The sequence below is a fragment of the Arvicanthis niloticus genome, chromosome 7 (genome assembly GCF_011762505.2).
Source record: "Arvicanthis niloticus isolate mArvNil1 chromosome 7, mArvNil1.pat.X, whole genome shotgun sequence".
NCBI lineage: Eukaryota > Metazoa > Chordata > Mammalia > Rodentia > Muridae > Arvicanthis > Arvicanthis niloticus.
This window is the reverse complement of record NC_047664.1, coordinates 20,479,680-20,495,918: the sequence shown is the minus strand read 5'-3', so window position 1 is coordinate 20,495,918 and position 16,239 is coordinate 20,479,680. Positions and strand designations below refer to the sequence as shown.

The window sequence follows — 16,239 nt, the reverse complement described above, 5'->3', positions numbered from 1 at the left end:
AGATAAGGACACGGTGGATGCAGAGAGCTTATTAGGGGCGATAGATGATGTTGTTACGGTCCCTGTGGTAGCCTTGATGCCTAGGCTTGTCCTTTCATCCTCACTGGGTCAATGAAACTGACAAACAGAAGTGAAAAGCAGGAAGCAGTTATCCAATGTGGCCAAGCTGAAAGATACATGAAGAGATCAGTGGTTCCTCTGCATCTAAGCCTAGCTTTGGAACCCAGACAAAGGAGGGTTCCAGGAGGTTTAGGTCTGAATAGAAGGCAGGAAGCATGCGTAAGAGTCTCATCACTATGTGAGCCTGTCAGTGCTACAAAGCCTTGACCCATCATTGTCTGGGTTCCAGGCTCTCTTGCAAGGTGGCCTGACAGATGGTCAGAATTGTGTGAAATCTCTTCCTGGGAGACAAGTTCCTCTTCTGGCTGACAACATTGCTGTATCCTTTGTTTCTCCCCATGAGACTCCTGGGAAATTGCAATTCCTTAGAGTGTATCATCTCAATAGTCTGATGGCTACAGGGGGCACGGGGGACATAAGGTGCTCTTGAGGAATCTTCCTCCTGCAGGAGGTTACAAGCTCACTGGATTTACTTGTGTCTGGATTTCAAGATCTTATTCTTGGTACTTTGTATGTGTTATGAGCTTGACCGTCTAAGAATAAGTGTGCCTTTTCAACCTCCAGTCACAGTGACTCAGGCATAGTTGAAGATCCATTAAAATACAACTTTCTCTACACACATCATGCTTCCTTGTTAAAATGGGACATTCATAGCTCACTTAGTGTTCACTGCAGAACAAAGCAATTCACCACAGTCATTTAATTAAAAGCTAATTTCCTGTAATGTAAAATTTCATGCAATTCAATACCAGTAGAGCAATACACTGACAGTAATGTTATGTGATCTGCACTACTCTCGTTTTCTGCATTGATTCATGTTTGACTGGAACCTAATTGGGCATGTCTCTACAGCAAACATCCCTCCTCTGCAGAGATGTTTAGCCACTGGGTGTCTGTGGGAGAGCCAGCCTGAGAGTACCTTGAATTTAACACATATGTTTCCCAACTAAAACATGGGGGCAACCTCTACTCTATCCACTTTCCCTAAGTCTACCGCTATGCTGATTCTCCTGCTTCTCCCACAGGAGAGTCACTAGATGAAAATCAAAGCCTCCAGAAAAATCAGAGTTTCAAAGGGAAGACGTTATAGTAACTGGGAATGGCTCCGACAAGCTGCATCTAGAAGCAAACAGCAGCCAAGGAAAGGCTCTTCCTGGAAAGCAAACAAAGTGACACATGAAAGCTGAAAGGGGGAGGGCTCTAGGAAAATAACACAAACATTTTTCTCATCTTAATACAGTCAGTTCAGCCCAACTCCTTCCACCGCTACAGACCAGCTACACCAAGGTGATGAATTTTCGCTTGCTAGGAAAGGAAGGCAGGCAATTCAAGAACATGGAGCATCTCAGTAAGAGTGGTGGATGGGGGTTGTGTGTGTGTAGATGAGGACACAGAGTGATGCTCTCCTAAAGAGGAAGGGACATATTTGGATCAGGCTAGGCATGATGGTGCACACCTGTAGCCCAGCACCCAGAGGCAGAGGAGGGGAGTCATTAGTTTGAGAGTTTTAAGCCAGTATAGACTATATACCCTGGAGACAGAGGAGGGAGAGCAAGGGAGGGAGAGAGGGAAAGGAGAGGAGCAGAGAAAGGTAGAAGAGAAGGAAGGAGAAAGGGAGGGGGAGGGAGAAAGAAGATGAGGAGAGAAAAAAGGAAGAAAGGAAGGGAGAAAGAGGAGGGGAAGAAGGGATAGAGGAGAAAATGGATATGCCCAAATAAACACCACTACTCTCTAAATGAATAAGATGTCAGTACTCTGTTCTTCCTCTTCCTCGTCTTCTTCACAGCCTAGTGTACTTCAAGCCAGTACCCCATGATCCTAGAGAGTAGGAATTGAAGCAAGTATGGGCGGCATGAAGATTTTAGCAACATGAATCACTAAAGAGGCTTTTCTGGGAGTATACTAGAAACTTCACTGCCATAATAATTAAAATTCACAATAATAGTACTAATGGTTAACAGTAATTATTGTTCCCATCCTTCATCTCCTCATCATTAAAGCTTCTTTGGGGAATTGTGTAGCAAATTCCAAACTGTGGTATAGTATGGCTTCTAGACTAGACCATAAGAGAGTCCAGAGAATCAGGCAAATGGGCTTGGCTATTGAGCACAGGCAGACATGTTGGGCCATGTACCTCGGGATCAGCCAAGAGGGTGAGCAGATTATTAATTATTAATTATTAATTCTGGTCTGGTTTCCAGACTGAACATCTGGGCTCATGCCTGCATCATCGAGGAAGACGGGACATATTTCCGTATTATTCACACGAGCTTCACGGCGACTGGGCCCTGAGCCTAAGATACGTATATTTTTTTAGTCCAGAGGTAGATTCCCAGCATCAGGACTAGTACCCACAAGCTGATACTAAGTCCTTTTAGAGAGTTCCAAAACCATGACCTGGAAGTTTCACAGCTAAGCCAGGGACCAGCACCTTAGGGGATGTTGAGGAACATAGAATAAACCACTCGGGTTGGCAAGGGGTTTCTCGATCGGACCGGTCACCTTTGGGCAGCCTTCAGTGCAGACTCTCTGGCCACTGGTGCCTCCCAATTAGTCTTTGCCTGGTGCTGTTACCACTGTCCTGAGGCTGATAGAAACCCAGCGTGATTGGCTCCAGGCTCCTGCCGATTTAAAGGAACACTTGGTTTTCCGCCTACTTCCTTATAGGGCCTTAATTCGCTTATCCTGAAGAAGCAAGGTAAAATGTGGTGCTTTGATAAGTATTCAGATTTGCCTGATTCTTGATTTGATCTGAGAACATCCTTAAGAAGATGAAACTTATCAGAAGTGAGTTAAGTGTGATTTGTTAGTCAGACGCCTGAAAAGACTGTCCTGACTGTGAAGAACATACAGCAAGACAAACAGGCTTCTGAAAATAAAACGGAACCAAACCAGTGTCTCTTGATCTCCCTTGTATAAGTAAGTTCTCGCCCCTGGGACAGAAGTAACGCAGACCACATCTCAGATGCTGGAAACATTTCTATCTCTTCCCTGCCTGATAGTCATCTTGGAGGCTGCATATTCTAGATATATCATTACAGAAAGAATCAGGTTGCAGAGCCCATAGAATATTCTGGCATGAATGAAGGAAAGTGTCTGTGTTATGGATTCATTTCATCACCTACACTCTCATGACTAATGTAAGGTGAGCACAGAAGCATCTGTGTCCAATCTTCTGGACTGACACTTGTCACCAAGCCTGATGACCTGTGCTTGGATCCTAGAACTCATATAAAGAAATGAGAGAACTGAGCACTGTAGGTTGTCCAACACACACACACACACACGTAAATAAATGTAATTTTTGAAAGAAGAAAAAAGAAAACTTGCTTCTCAGAAAGCACAGAAAAATAAAGTAAATGTATAGCATGCTACAAGCCTGGGCAGAGTCCAAGGGCTATTTTCTTGTACTGATTCTTGGTTGCCACCCCATTGTAAGGGCAAAATATTCCTCCTTGGCTTCCATGACTCTTCTTTATCTTTATTACAGGAAGCTTCTTATTTTTACTAAGTTTATACTTAACAGTTTCTGTCAAGTGCAAAAAAGAAGGAGGAGGAGGACAGAAAGAAGAAAGGAAAGGAAGGGAAGGAAAGTCATGGCCGTTTGCTTGGTGCTTCATCAGTTTCCTATATTTCCTTGTAGCATGAGGACAGCTACCTAATAAACAAGGTTTGTCCTTGATTCCTAATCTCTTCATGCCCTTTATTTCTCCTGAGAACATCTAGCTATACATAAACCTTATCCAGATGAGATGCCATGGTGTAGCTCTTGAGGCAGGATTCCATAGTTACTGGTCTTATCCATTTGTTGGAAATTTAAGTATAGGCAGATAGTCTTTTCAGTTTATTGGTGACAAGGAACTGGCTCACAAATGACCCTACTTTTGTCTTTGTAGGAAAGAGCCTCAAGTTATCAAGAACGGGTCACTTGTTCAAGAAGAGCGCCTTGGGAATCGACTGGCTGCTCAGAAGATGTGCCAACTTCCTTTCTTCAGGTAGGGTGCCTTTCACAGAGGGGGAGCCATCATCTTAGGAAACACTCTCTGTGCTGTGAAAAAGCCCAATGCTATCGCAGAAACTGCAGACAAAAGAGCTTTTGATGACAGACGTTGCTGATGCCTGGCGCCTTCAAAGGCATTCCAGAAAATGTGAAGGAATAACTTATGTTTCTCCCGGATATTACTCACTGAATCAATGGCTCACTAGAGAATTATAGGGTGAGTTTGCACATAGCCAGCTTAGCAAAAACACCACAGATCTTCACGCCTATTGCACTGAACTGAGTGACCCCTAACAGGATCGATTCTAGGGGTGTCAGGGAGTAAAGGCAAGAGGACATAGCAAAAGGTAAGTTCATTCCTTCAAACTCCTTGTCTACTATCTCAACCATAAATCTAATCAGAATTAAGAAAGCAAAATCAATGAAGAAAATTTTGAGCCCAGAATGAGGATGTATGCTTAGCAGTACTCAGGAAGTGGAGGCAGGGGGATCATGCATTTGAGGTTAGCCTGGGCTACATATCAAGGTCTCGTCTCAAAGAAAGACTTGAAGGATGAGGAGGCAGCTCAGTCAGTAAAGTTCCTTCCTTCCAAGCACAAGGATCTGAACTTATTCCCACAACTCACATAAGAATAGGTGACATAGTGACTGACACACTTGTACTCCCGGTGCTGGGGAAAGAGAAGCAGAGCTCTGGGACTCTGAGACTTACTGGCAAGTCATCCTAGCCATGCCAGTAAAAGATGATGTCTCAACAACAGCAACAACAATAACAACAGCAACAAAGTAGCACAGAAGAGTGACACCTAAGCTTGTCTCTGGTGTGCACACACAAGTACACATACACGCACACTCAAATGCACAACACACGCACACACACACACACCATACACACTTACCACACATACTCACATGCATACTCGCACACACTCACACACACATGATGTCTATAAAACAACACCTAAAGTTGTCCTCCAGTCTCCATATGCATACATGTGTACCTGCACACACATGTACACCCCTATAGACACTAGCATGCACATACACATATACAAAGAAAACCTTGAGCTTACTGTTCAGAAAAGCGCAGAAACAAACAAACAAAAGCTAGATCTCTGAGTTCAAGGCTAGCTTGCTCTACAAAGCAAGATCTAGAACACCTGAGGTTACACAGAGAAGTCTTATCTTGAGAGAGAGAGAAAGGAAGAGAGACAGAGACAGAGAGAGAGGAAGAGGAAAAAAACATCAAATCATGTGGCTAAAAGACTAACAATGGCCACTGATTAAATTGCCATCCATTCTTTTAATTTTTATTGAATTCAGAAGGGCTTATAAAAATATAGGTATATTTTAAAGAATACCAATGTATTTACTTCTTAGCCTAGTATAAGAATACAATTTTATATCAAATAATATTATATCAATACTTTATATATATATTATTAAAATACAATGAAGTCCATTATTATGTATAATTTATGCTATCACAAACATTTTTAATTGGATATTTGTTTATTTATGGTTCAAATGTTATCCCCCTTCCTGGTTTTCCCTCTGCAAACCCCCTATCCCATCCCCCCTTACCCTGCTTCTATGAGAGTGCTCCCCCATCCACCCACCCACTCCTGCAGCACTGCCCTAGCATTCTTCTACACTGGGGCATCAAGCCTTCACAGGACCAAGGGCCTCCCCTCCCATTGATGCCAGATAAGGCCCCTTCAGCTCCTTCAGTTCTTCCCCTAACTCCTCCATTGGGGTCCCTGTGCTCAGTCCGATGGTTAGCTGTGAGCATCTGCATCTGTATTGGTCAGGATCTGGCAGAACATCTCAGGAGACAGCTATATCAGGCTCCTGTCAACAAGCACTTTTTGACACCTGCCATAGTGTCTGGGTTTGGTGTCTGCATGTGGGATGAATCCCCAGGTGGGGCAATCTCTGGATGGCCTTTCCTTCAGTCTCTGCTCCACTCTTTGCCCCTGCATTTCATTTAGACAGGGGCAATTCTGGATTATCACAAACATTTTAAAAATTAAAATATTAACTATCTTGCATATGAGGGATTTTTAAAATTTATGCATTTTGTATGCATCTCTCATATGTGCAGGTACCTGTAGAGGCCAGCAGAGGACATTTGGTCTTTTAGAGCTAGAGTTACAGGTAGCTGTGAAAGGTGGGTACTAGGAACAGAACTCTGGATAAAGCAGCAAGCACCCTTAACTATTGAGCTACCTCCAGCTCCAAATATTAACTATCTTATAAGCCCCTCCCTCCTGCCCTCTATTTGGTTTTGGCTCCTATATTTCTATATGTAAACAATACAATTTTTACATTTGAAATTGAAGTAGCTTCCTAAAGAAAAATCAAACTTACAACACTGAGACCTCCATGAAGAGCACAACAGAACCTTGGTATTTGTTTATTTATAATTTCTAAAAGGCCTTTTGGGAAATTCAATAGGCCAGGCCATAAGCCAGTGCTGGGGAACACAGGACTCTATGTCAGGATCCACGCAGTGAGACTGTTGTGGAGTCAGCTATAGTGTCAGACTACAGGGACACTCTTTCCTGTGTGAGACCCTAACATGAGTTGTTTGAATTTGGGCCAGAGAGTTTCTCCCTGGTGGCAAGTTCTCATATGTAAAGGCTTCTACTTCTACTGCTCAAATTTTGTTACAAAGTCAAGCTTGAATGAATTGCCCTTTTCCTATGGCGTTGCCTCCTAAAAGGGTCTTCAAAAGAACCCTTTTGGAAGACACAATGAACCCCCTAATTAATGGCAGATAATAATTCATGGTATCCAAGTGTGGGACCTTGAAAGGTAGCATGTTGTGCTAAGGTTAAAAGCTCCAGAGACCCTGAAGGAATAGTAGGAGCTTTGCCTGCTCCCGAGCACCAGGCCCTTGTCACTAGCCACGGTCTCCCATAGATTTGTGGCCATCAACCACATAAGGGCAATGCCCCAAGCCCCTCCACAGGTAAAGAACATGACCTGTGGTCATTTAGGCTCAAGACAGATCTTCATACTAATGAGGTACCTAAAGGCCTGGAGGGCTTAGCCAATAAGCTTTCCTTCCCAGACACTCCTCCCTGCAAAAAGTATTTAATCTCAGACCCACCCTGAGAAGTAGGGTATGGTTTTACACATCCACTTTCTGCCATGACAATAAATACCTTAAAACCATGGACTTCCTCTTCTTATCAGGGTCTGCCGTGGGGCGCCATGGAGAAAGCCTTTGCCTATAGAGCTGCCAGCTAGTCTCCTTTAGAAGGTCTCTCTATGTTCCCAGCCACAACCATCACCGAACCCAATCCCAAATCTGTTGCCCTCAAGCCAAGGACTATCACATGAGACCAGCCACAGCCTCCCTTCTCCCTCACCCCCTTTCCCCCAGCCTCTCTTCTCCTTCAGGCCCCAAGCCATATCCAGTCTGCAGGCCCAGATTCCATCATCAGCTCTTCTGAGACTTCCAGTGGAGCCTGGGTGTCCAAGAGCCTGGGAACCCCATGGCCCCAGCCTCATCTCAGCCCTGGGGACCCCTGAGCTAGCTCTGGCTGTCTTGCATCTCAGACAGTGCTTCCCACCCCTGGAGTGGTGTCCCTGGGCTTCCCTACAGCCCAACACCAGCCCAGCAACAGCGTGGGGTAAGTAAGGTCAACTCCCACATCCCCCCACCCCATTCCCAGTAGCTGTACCCTGTGGCAGAGCAGACACAGGACCCACAACCCTACATCCAAGTGTACCCCTATTGATAAGTCTCAAAGCACAGAAAAATTGGTTGAGGTGTCTATTTAACGTATCAAAGTGGACCTGTCTGTCAGGTTCTCCCAGCATCCCTCAGCCCCTGCCTGTTAGACTGGCAAACCCCACCCCATTCCTTAACTTCTCCAGCCCAGAGGAAACCCATTTCCCCAGCTTCCATTCCTTTATAATTGAAGCATTTTGGTTACCTGGCCTCTTTTGGTCTACTCTTTACTCTCTTAACCAGTCTCTTGGTACAGGTTACCTCTCTTTGTTGCTCCTCTCTCCTCTGCTCACCACTGCATGGCCCAGCTCCATCTGGCCATGTTCACTCTAGACTCTCCCAGGTGTCTCTATGTCCTCACTTTTATCTACAATAAACCTTCTCCTCCATCATACCTAGAAACAGTCATGTTCTTCCTTTTTTATTTTTTTAAAATTACTTATGTGTTCTGAGCCCTTAGTATCTAGAATTAGCCCATTCGTCCATCGTCAATATCATTTGGCATTCACCCTTCTTCATAGCTAAGGAGTGAGATTAGTAGGTATGATGACTGAACACATACTCCCACTTGCTGTACTGACAACTTTACTATCTGGTGCAAAAGACAAGAAAATGAGAACTCTTGTAATGTGAGGCACATGGATTTACAAAGAAGGACTCTCTAAATGAGATAGGACCAGGTTAATAATGACAATAATTTCATGAATTGGGTAGTTTTAAATTAGACATTTAGAAGCTGTTTTGCTAAAAAAGCATTGACTCCTTACTTGGGCCACAAGGCTAATAACACAGAGATGTCATTGCCCTCAACCTGTATTCACCTTGGATTCTAGAAAGAGCAAAATTCCATAGGACAGACTCATCTCTCCTACCATGGAGGTAATTACCCACAGGGTGAGACTGCTTCCTGGGCACAAGAATCATCTTGTAGCAATCACCCAGGTCCTTTGAGGATTGCTGGTTAAGAGAGTAACAACTCTTGGACCACCTTTAGTGGTAGGCAGGATGGAGGCATCTTGACTAGGACTGCTTGATTATGTACACCCTTCTCCCTCTATTTAAATCTAGTGGCTGACAGCATCCCAAAGATGGACATGGGCTTACTGGACCCCTTTACCTCTTCTTCCCAATGTGGACACAATGAATACATCTTTTCACATCTGCTTGACTGGAAAATGGGCATAGGTAGCTAGGTATACCTATTAGGATGGCTAAAGGTGATAAAAAAAACAAAAAAACAAAAAAACTCTTGTACTGTGGTGGTTTGAATATGTCTGGCCCATGGGAAGTGCCACTATTAGGAGGTGTGGCCTTGTTGAAGTAGGTGTGGCCTTGTTGGAGGAAGCACATCACTGTGGGGGTAGGCTTTGAGGTTCTATGCTCAGACTCCACCCAGCATGTGGAAGGGAATCTCCTGCTGCTGCTTTTGGACCAAGATGTAGAACTCTTGGCTCTTCTAGCTCCATGTCTGCCTGGATACTGCCACATTTCCCATTATGATGATAATGGGCTGAACCTCTGAAACTGTAAGCCTGCCCCAATGGAATGTTTTCTTTTATAAGAATTACCTTGGTCATGGTGTTTCTTTACAACAATAACACTCTAAACAAGATAGAGGTTATTACCAAAAGTGGGATATTACTATGAAGGCCTAACCATGCTTTTGTTTGGAAGAATGTGGATTTGGAGACTTTAGATTTGGAAAGAAGTACAGTGTGTTAAATGGGGCTTAATGGACCATCCTAGTACAAATATGGAAGACAGTGGTGTGGCGGGTGACTTGTACTATGGGGTCCTGGCTCTAGATGTTTCAGAGGAGAACTTTAGTATGTGGCTTAGAGACTCTTCTTGTTATATTTTGGTGAGGAATGTAGCTGCTTTTTTTTTTTTTTTTTTTTTTTTTTTTTTTTAACTATGCCCAAAGAGTCTGCCTGAGGATATGCTGAAGAGTTTCAGATTAATTATATTAACAAAAGATGTTTTTAAAAAGCCCAGCATAGACTTGTCTTCTGGTTTACTCTTATGAAGAGTGTTTTGATCTAGCATAGCAAGCTTAGAAAGAAAAAATACAAAATGTATGGTTCAAGTATTAAAGAGGCACCAGGAAGTGCAATGGAGCTAAATCCTGTGTTAAAGGATATTAAATGGAATTAAGGGAATAGTGACCTCAGGGCAAGATCCCACTTAACTAAGCTTATTATGTGTTTGCACTTGAACAAGGGATACTTACATCATGTTAGGCATAATATTCATTTGGACTTTTAATCTGAAATAAACTATGATCTAGAAATGGAGAGCACACCTGTGATCCAGATCTTGGGGCTGGTAGACACACAATTTTGATCTGGATCTTGAGGCATAGTGGCCATGAAAAGTTTAGACCCAGTTTAGGTTGTACATGCCTTTAATCCCAGGAAACAGAAGCAAACAGATCTCTGAGTTCAAAGTAGGACAGAGCAAGTTCAAAGTAGAGGAAAGCATAGGTCCAGGCATGATGGTACACACCTTTAATTCCAGAACTCAGGAGACAGGCCTGCAGATCTCTGAGTTCAAAGTCAGTCTACAGAGCAAGTTCCAGGACAGCCAAGCTTAGGCAGTGAAGGAGTTGAAAAACTGAACACAAATGATAATGTAGTAGAACAAAGGGGCCATGTTCCAGCCCCAGCAAGTAGCAAAACTTGGCAGCTTCAGCCATGTGGTTTTGGCTTTAGAATCAAGGATAGAAGGAGTTACTAGGACAATTGATGCTGGTTAGCTGGAGCTAAAAAATTAGCAGTGATTAAGAAGAAACCAGCATCACTCAGGTGAAATCTTCTGGGAAGTGTTTTCTGAGAGCACCACAAAGCTGTGTTCCAGAGACAGCCAAGATTGGCTTTTTTGCTGCAGTTGGACTTTGTAATGTGTAAGAATTACACAGGTGGTACTGGATTTGAAGGCATGAAGAAGTCATGAAGAACAGCTGAAGCTTGGCACTATGAGAGGCTAGGAAAGACCATTGGTACAACCTCAATTGCCATTGATGGCCTAGGACTGAAGGGGTCATGCAAAGAAGTTGAGGCTTGGTATCATGAAGAGAGCATATGAGAGAGGTAAAGCCTAGTTGCAGTGGAAAACCTCAAAATACTGGAGATGCCAGTACCATGGAATGACCATCAAGAACAGCAATAGCAGTAGAATGGAGTCAACCAGAGCCTAGAGTGCTACAGAGGGCACTCTAGGCTAGAAAGGTGACCTAAGTCCTTTGGAGGAGCCCAGAAGATCATGTGAGGATCTCAGACATTGAAACAAGAAGCTGTGAAGCTGAAGTTGCCTTGGAGACCCCAAGATGTTCAAGATGTCAGAGCTGTGGGATACCTGCTGAAGAAATCTGCTAACAGCAGTGGAGCCAAGAGAAAGAACTATGTTGTGGTCAACAAAGCTGAAAAGAATTGAACATCAGACATGGAGATGCAGAGTTTGGAGTTTGCCAAGCTGGTTTTCTGTCTTGCTTTGGTCCAGTATTTCCTCGGTGTGACATTTTGGAATGGTAAGTGTAAATCCTATGATGTTGGAAGTATGTGAACTGCTTTTTAATTTTGATTTTATATGAGACTACAGTTAAGTGACTGCATGAATCTCAGAAGAGACATTTTTAGACTCTTAACATTCTTGAGACTGCTATAGACTAAGGGAACTTTTGAAGTTGGACTAAATGTATTTTGGATTATGCCATGCCATAGCTAGGTATGGCCCTCATAGGCTCGTGTTTGTACAAACCTAGGAGAGCCATAGAGTGGAATATGGTGGTTTGAATGTGCTTGGCCCATGGGAAGTGCCACTATTAAGAGATGTGGCATTGTTGGAGTAAGTGTGGCCTTGTTGGAGGAAGTACATCACTGTGGAAGTGGGCTTTGAGGTCCTATGCTCCATCTCCACCCAATGTATGGAAGGGAATCTCCTGCTGCTACCTCTGGATCAAGATGTAGAACATACCATGTCTGCCTGGACGCCACCATGCTTTCCACCATGATGATAATGACTTCTCACCATGATGATAATGAACTGAACCTCTGAAACTGTAAGTCTGTCTCAATTAAGTGTTTTCTTTTTAAGAGTTACCTTAGTCATGGTGTCTAAGACACATACCAACTTTAGCAAACAGTCAGGTGAAAAGAGGCCTTTGAACAGAAGCCACTAGTAGCCAGCTAGAGAATGGAGGGGAAGGATGGGACAGTCGAATGGTTCCACATAGCTGCCTCTGCCCTGGCTTTCCTCTGTTTTATAAGGAAGAAGTTTTTGATGACTGGCTTAACAGAGGCAGGAAAATCTGAGCGTTATGGCAACGTATAGTGCAACATTTAGCTGCAAGAGAGTTCTTGGACTCTGAGCAAAGAGGGAAATGCTCCTTCCAGCCCTCTCTGGATGACTAGGGAGAACTAAGGTCTTAACACAGAAGTCATGGGTATGTGACACTGTGACATACAGTCTCTTAAGGAACCCCATGTGTTCCTGATTGGTTCATACAAGAGGGTCGCATAAATGTCTTATTCCACACCTGAACTACTGTCTTAGTTTCCTTTCTAGGTGCTGTGATAAAATACCCTGAAAAGGCAACTAAGTGAGAAAGGCTTCATCTTAGTTCACAGTTCCATGTTATACGCTATAGGGAAATCACTGCAGCGGGAACTTAAAACAGTTGATTATTTCATATTCACAACCAAGAGCAGAGAGAAATGGATGCATGTGTTCACTCTCTGCTTGTCTTCTCCTTATTTGTACAACCCAAAGCCTAAACCCAGGAAATGGTGCCACCTGCATACCATACTGGGCCTTCACACATCAATCCCCCAATCTGATGGATAGACAGCCCCTCATTAAGATTCCCTTCCCAGGTTATTCTCCATTGCATCTGCTTAGTATTTAACCATCACAGGGACACCACATACCTTTGGATGTGGCTCCCTAAGACAAAGAGGAGCTATCTGCCATCGGAAATACTCTAAGAAGGAATCTGATCCAAATTTTCCTCTAGCATTGACCCCTGTTTTAGCCACCAAGTTAAGTCTCTAACCAAATGAGTCTGAAGACAGCAGGGGCCAAACAAAAGCAATGTTATTCAGACTTTCTGAAGAAACTGAGTAACAAACCCGTAACTGCTTCGTTTTTATGTTGTTTAAAAACGTTTTTTAAAATCACTGTTTTTGAAATGTCTAATTTGAGGTGTGTGAGTATAAACATTTAGGGGACCTTTTGAGGCTTGAAGTTTTGTCTATAATGGCTGTTCCCACTGTGTTCTCTCTCTCTCTCTCTCTCTCTCTCTCTCTCTCTCTCTCTCTCTCTCTCTCTCTCTCTCTCTCCTCTGTAGCTGCTGACTTTCTAAAATTATTTTTAATTTTTTTTCTTTTTTATTGCACATGCTCACGTGTCTGCGTGTGCTCGGATACATGAGTGTCAACATCCCTTTCCTTGATCGATCTTCTTCACTGCTTTTGGAGATAGGCTCTCTCACTGAGCCTGTAGCTCTCCCATTTGCCCAGCCTGGGGCCAATGAGCTTCAGGAATCCACCTGTCTCCACCCAAACCCCAAGGCTGGGGTTACAGGCACTCAGCACCATGCTGTATCAGTCTGTTCTATTCGTCTTAAATATAATTTGGATTCAGCTGTCTATCATGGTATGTTTGGTACTGTTAACAAATGTGTTTTCGTAGGTGGATAATAAACAAAGAAACAATTTAGAGTTTTTTCCTTAGTCTTTGCTAAGAATAAAGTGATTAAGAGTTTAAAACCTGGCTGACACAGGCAGTTCTATATTCGGTCAACACGAATTTGTTCTTTGTTTGATGAGGGAAACTACGGGAAAAGCTTGAAGAACTCTGTTCATGCGGTTCCTCGTGGTGTTTACACAGCCCGAGCCAGAGGCAGTAGGGTGAGTTAGACAGCGGATGCCTGTCACGCGCTGAGCATGCGCATGCACGAGGCAGCCTGCCTGGAGGCAAGGCATCTGGAACTCTACCACCTGCTGGACAGACCAGAGGGAACAGCAAAGAAACAACCCAACCTTAAAACAGTGCCAGTTGACAGCGACTGGTCCTCTGAGGAAAAGATTTCCACTTCACCCAGGACAGTTTTCCCCTTCTTGCGTGAGAAGCATTCCACATAATCTAGGGAATGTGGGGAATGGGGTGGGCTTCAGCTACCGACAGTAGCTGAAAACTGCCCAGATTTTTCAAGCATGACAGAGGAAAGGTTAGGATGGACTTTAACCAGTAGGTCCCCGGTGCCTGCCAGTGCTCTGCAAATAGAACCCCACACACTTCCAATATTAATTCGGCAACAGATTTTTGAGTAGCTGATCCCTGTGGCTGCTGTGAGCTGGGGCTGCTGCCAAACGTACTGGAATTACTCAAGAGACATCCCAGAAACTCAGGGTGGAGGTGGGCAAGCCCATTATTTAAAGGGTTAGCAGCTAAGCTGGGAGGTCTCTGTGACCCCTATCCTTAGAGGTAAAGGGAGAACACAGATTAGCTAGGGACTCTGCCTGTTATTCAAAGGTATAAAAAGCCCAAAACAGATATCTCAGGCGACTCATGGGAACATAACAATGTTATCTTTTAAATATTTTTCTTTCTGCCTCAGATGGGTGGGGCATACAAAGTGGAATCATAAAAATTTTAAAAAGTCACACTAATTACTTAGAATTTATAGCTTTCTCTTATTTTACCCTCCTATGCCTCCAAATGGTTCTTTAACCTTCTTACGAATGAAGGCCCTGGATCTTGGGGGTTGCCCAAGGCTATCCAGTCAGTAATTGATAAAAATCACAGAACTAGGTCTGACCCTAAACCACTAGCCTTTCTTGGTGCTTCATTTCCTTCTCAGAGGTGAGGTGAGGTGAGGTGAGGTGAGTGTACCTCCCACATTCTTAGCAAAGAGACCCCTGTCTATATAAATAAAGATGTTACCTGCTGTACCTGTAAGCAACTGCCTTCACTTCTTTTTCATCACCAGACACAGTTCACACTGTCCCCCTTATGCAATGGCTGGCCGTGTTTGTGGACTGGTCCTATTGTTTTGTTTTTGATTTGCTTTTTGCTTGTTTGAGAACTCACTGACCAGCTGGCTCATGTTCAGACCAAGTCATCCAACTATGCTTGACTGACAGGCTGTAGTCAAACACTCAGAGGTTACTGTAGTCACTTAAGCCAAGGTTATCCCATCAGTCTCTGGGTGTTTAATGAGCACCACTACCTCCCTCTGGGCCAGCCTCTTTTCTCCTCCACCATATATGTGGGGTTTTTTCCAAACATGATTCAGATCCAGTCACTCCTTGTCTTAACTGTCCCTCTGTCTACAGAGAGAAGATAAGACTTGTCACACAAGTCTGTCCATTGGCTCTGGACTAGAGGTAAATTCAGAGTCCAAAGCATAGCTTCGTTTGTTTTGATAGGGCTTCCAGAGAACAAATTCCTGCCTGCCTTGTGTGTGCAAATAACTGGAGCATAAAGTATGAATAGCAAGTGTTCCCTCCTCACCTCCAGGAGACAAAAATCCCTCACAAGAGAAGTATAGACCTAAAAGGGCCCTGTCACCACCAGGTTTCATGCGTTAAAGTTGGCTGTAAATTTCCTGGTGGTCAAGGGAAAAGGGAAAACAGGCACATTATCTGTGTTTTGTTAACAGGAAAGATAAAACTTTCCAAGCCTTGTGAGACAATATCAATATTTTACGGTACTATTTTAACTTCTTTAGTACTCTAATTATAAAAATCATTACATATTTTTGTTACTAAAATCAAATAGCATAAATATCTATAGACCAGAATGTATATATCTTTCTTACCTAAATCTATTTCTCCTTCTGCAGGAGACAAAAGTTCCTATGTAAATCATTTGTTTCCAGATTTTTATCTTTTTTTCCTGGGCAATTAGAATTATCACACAGCTGTGATAGAGTCTGGCTTTATATTTTTGATTACTAAAAATACCAATCCATATTTTTCTATGACCTCCATTTTCACCTGACATGGTACCAAGGAAGTCTTTCTGTATCAATATAAATAATCTCTAGATTTCATTTTAATGTCTCTTTGGTATTTCGTTTCATGGAGGTAATAACCATTTCCCCTTTAAAGCTGTTTCTGCTTTTACAATCTTATAGTGAGCAAGCTGAAATGACACTTTGAAGTGGAAACTTAAGGGTTCTTTGGAAAGTCAGTTGGAAGGTGTTTTGCTGGGGCAAACACATGAAGGAGTGGTTTCCTGAGGTGGATACAGGTGAAAGACTAAGGAAGACTCATGAAGAAATGTTTAGCTGAAACAGACACAGGAGAATGTTCTGCTAAAGCAAGCATGTGAAAGGACATGTGATGAAGGATTCTTTGCTAACAACACACATGTA

The 16,239-nt window shown here is 43.3% G+C and overlaps 1 long non-coding RNA gene across 3 annotated transcripts in view; it reads right to left on the bottom strand.

Moving 5' to 3' along the window:
• Positions 1–14,891, bottom strand: part of LOC143443041 (uncharacterized) — a 51,402-nt gene extending 36,511 nt beyond the window's left edge. For 2 of the 3 annotated variants that reach the window (XR_013111728.1, XR_013111729.1), the window contains exon 1: positions 14,814–14,891. This is a non-coding gene — a long non-coding RNA (uncharacterized LOC143443041). Of the gene's footprint in view, positions 1–14,804 lie in introns of all 3 variants that reach the window. The other variant, XR_013111730.1, reaches the window with a different exon arrangement.
• Between the last annotated feature and the right edge of the window lie 1,348 nt (positions 14,892–16,239).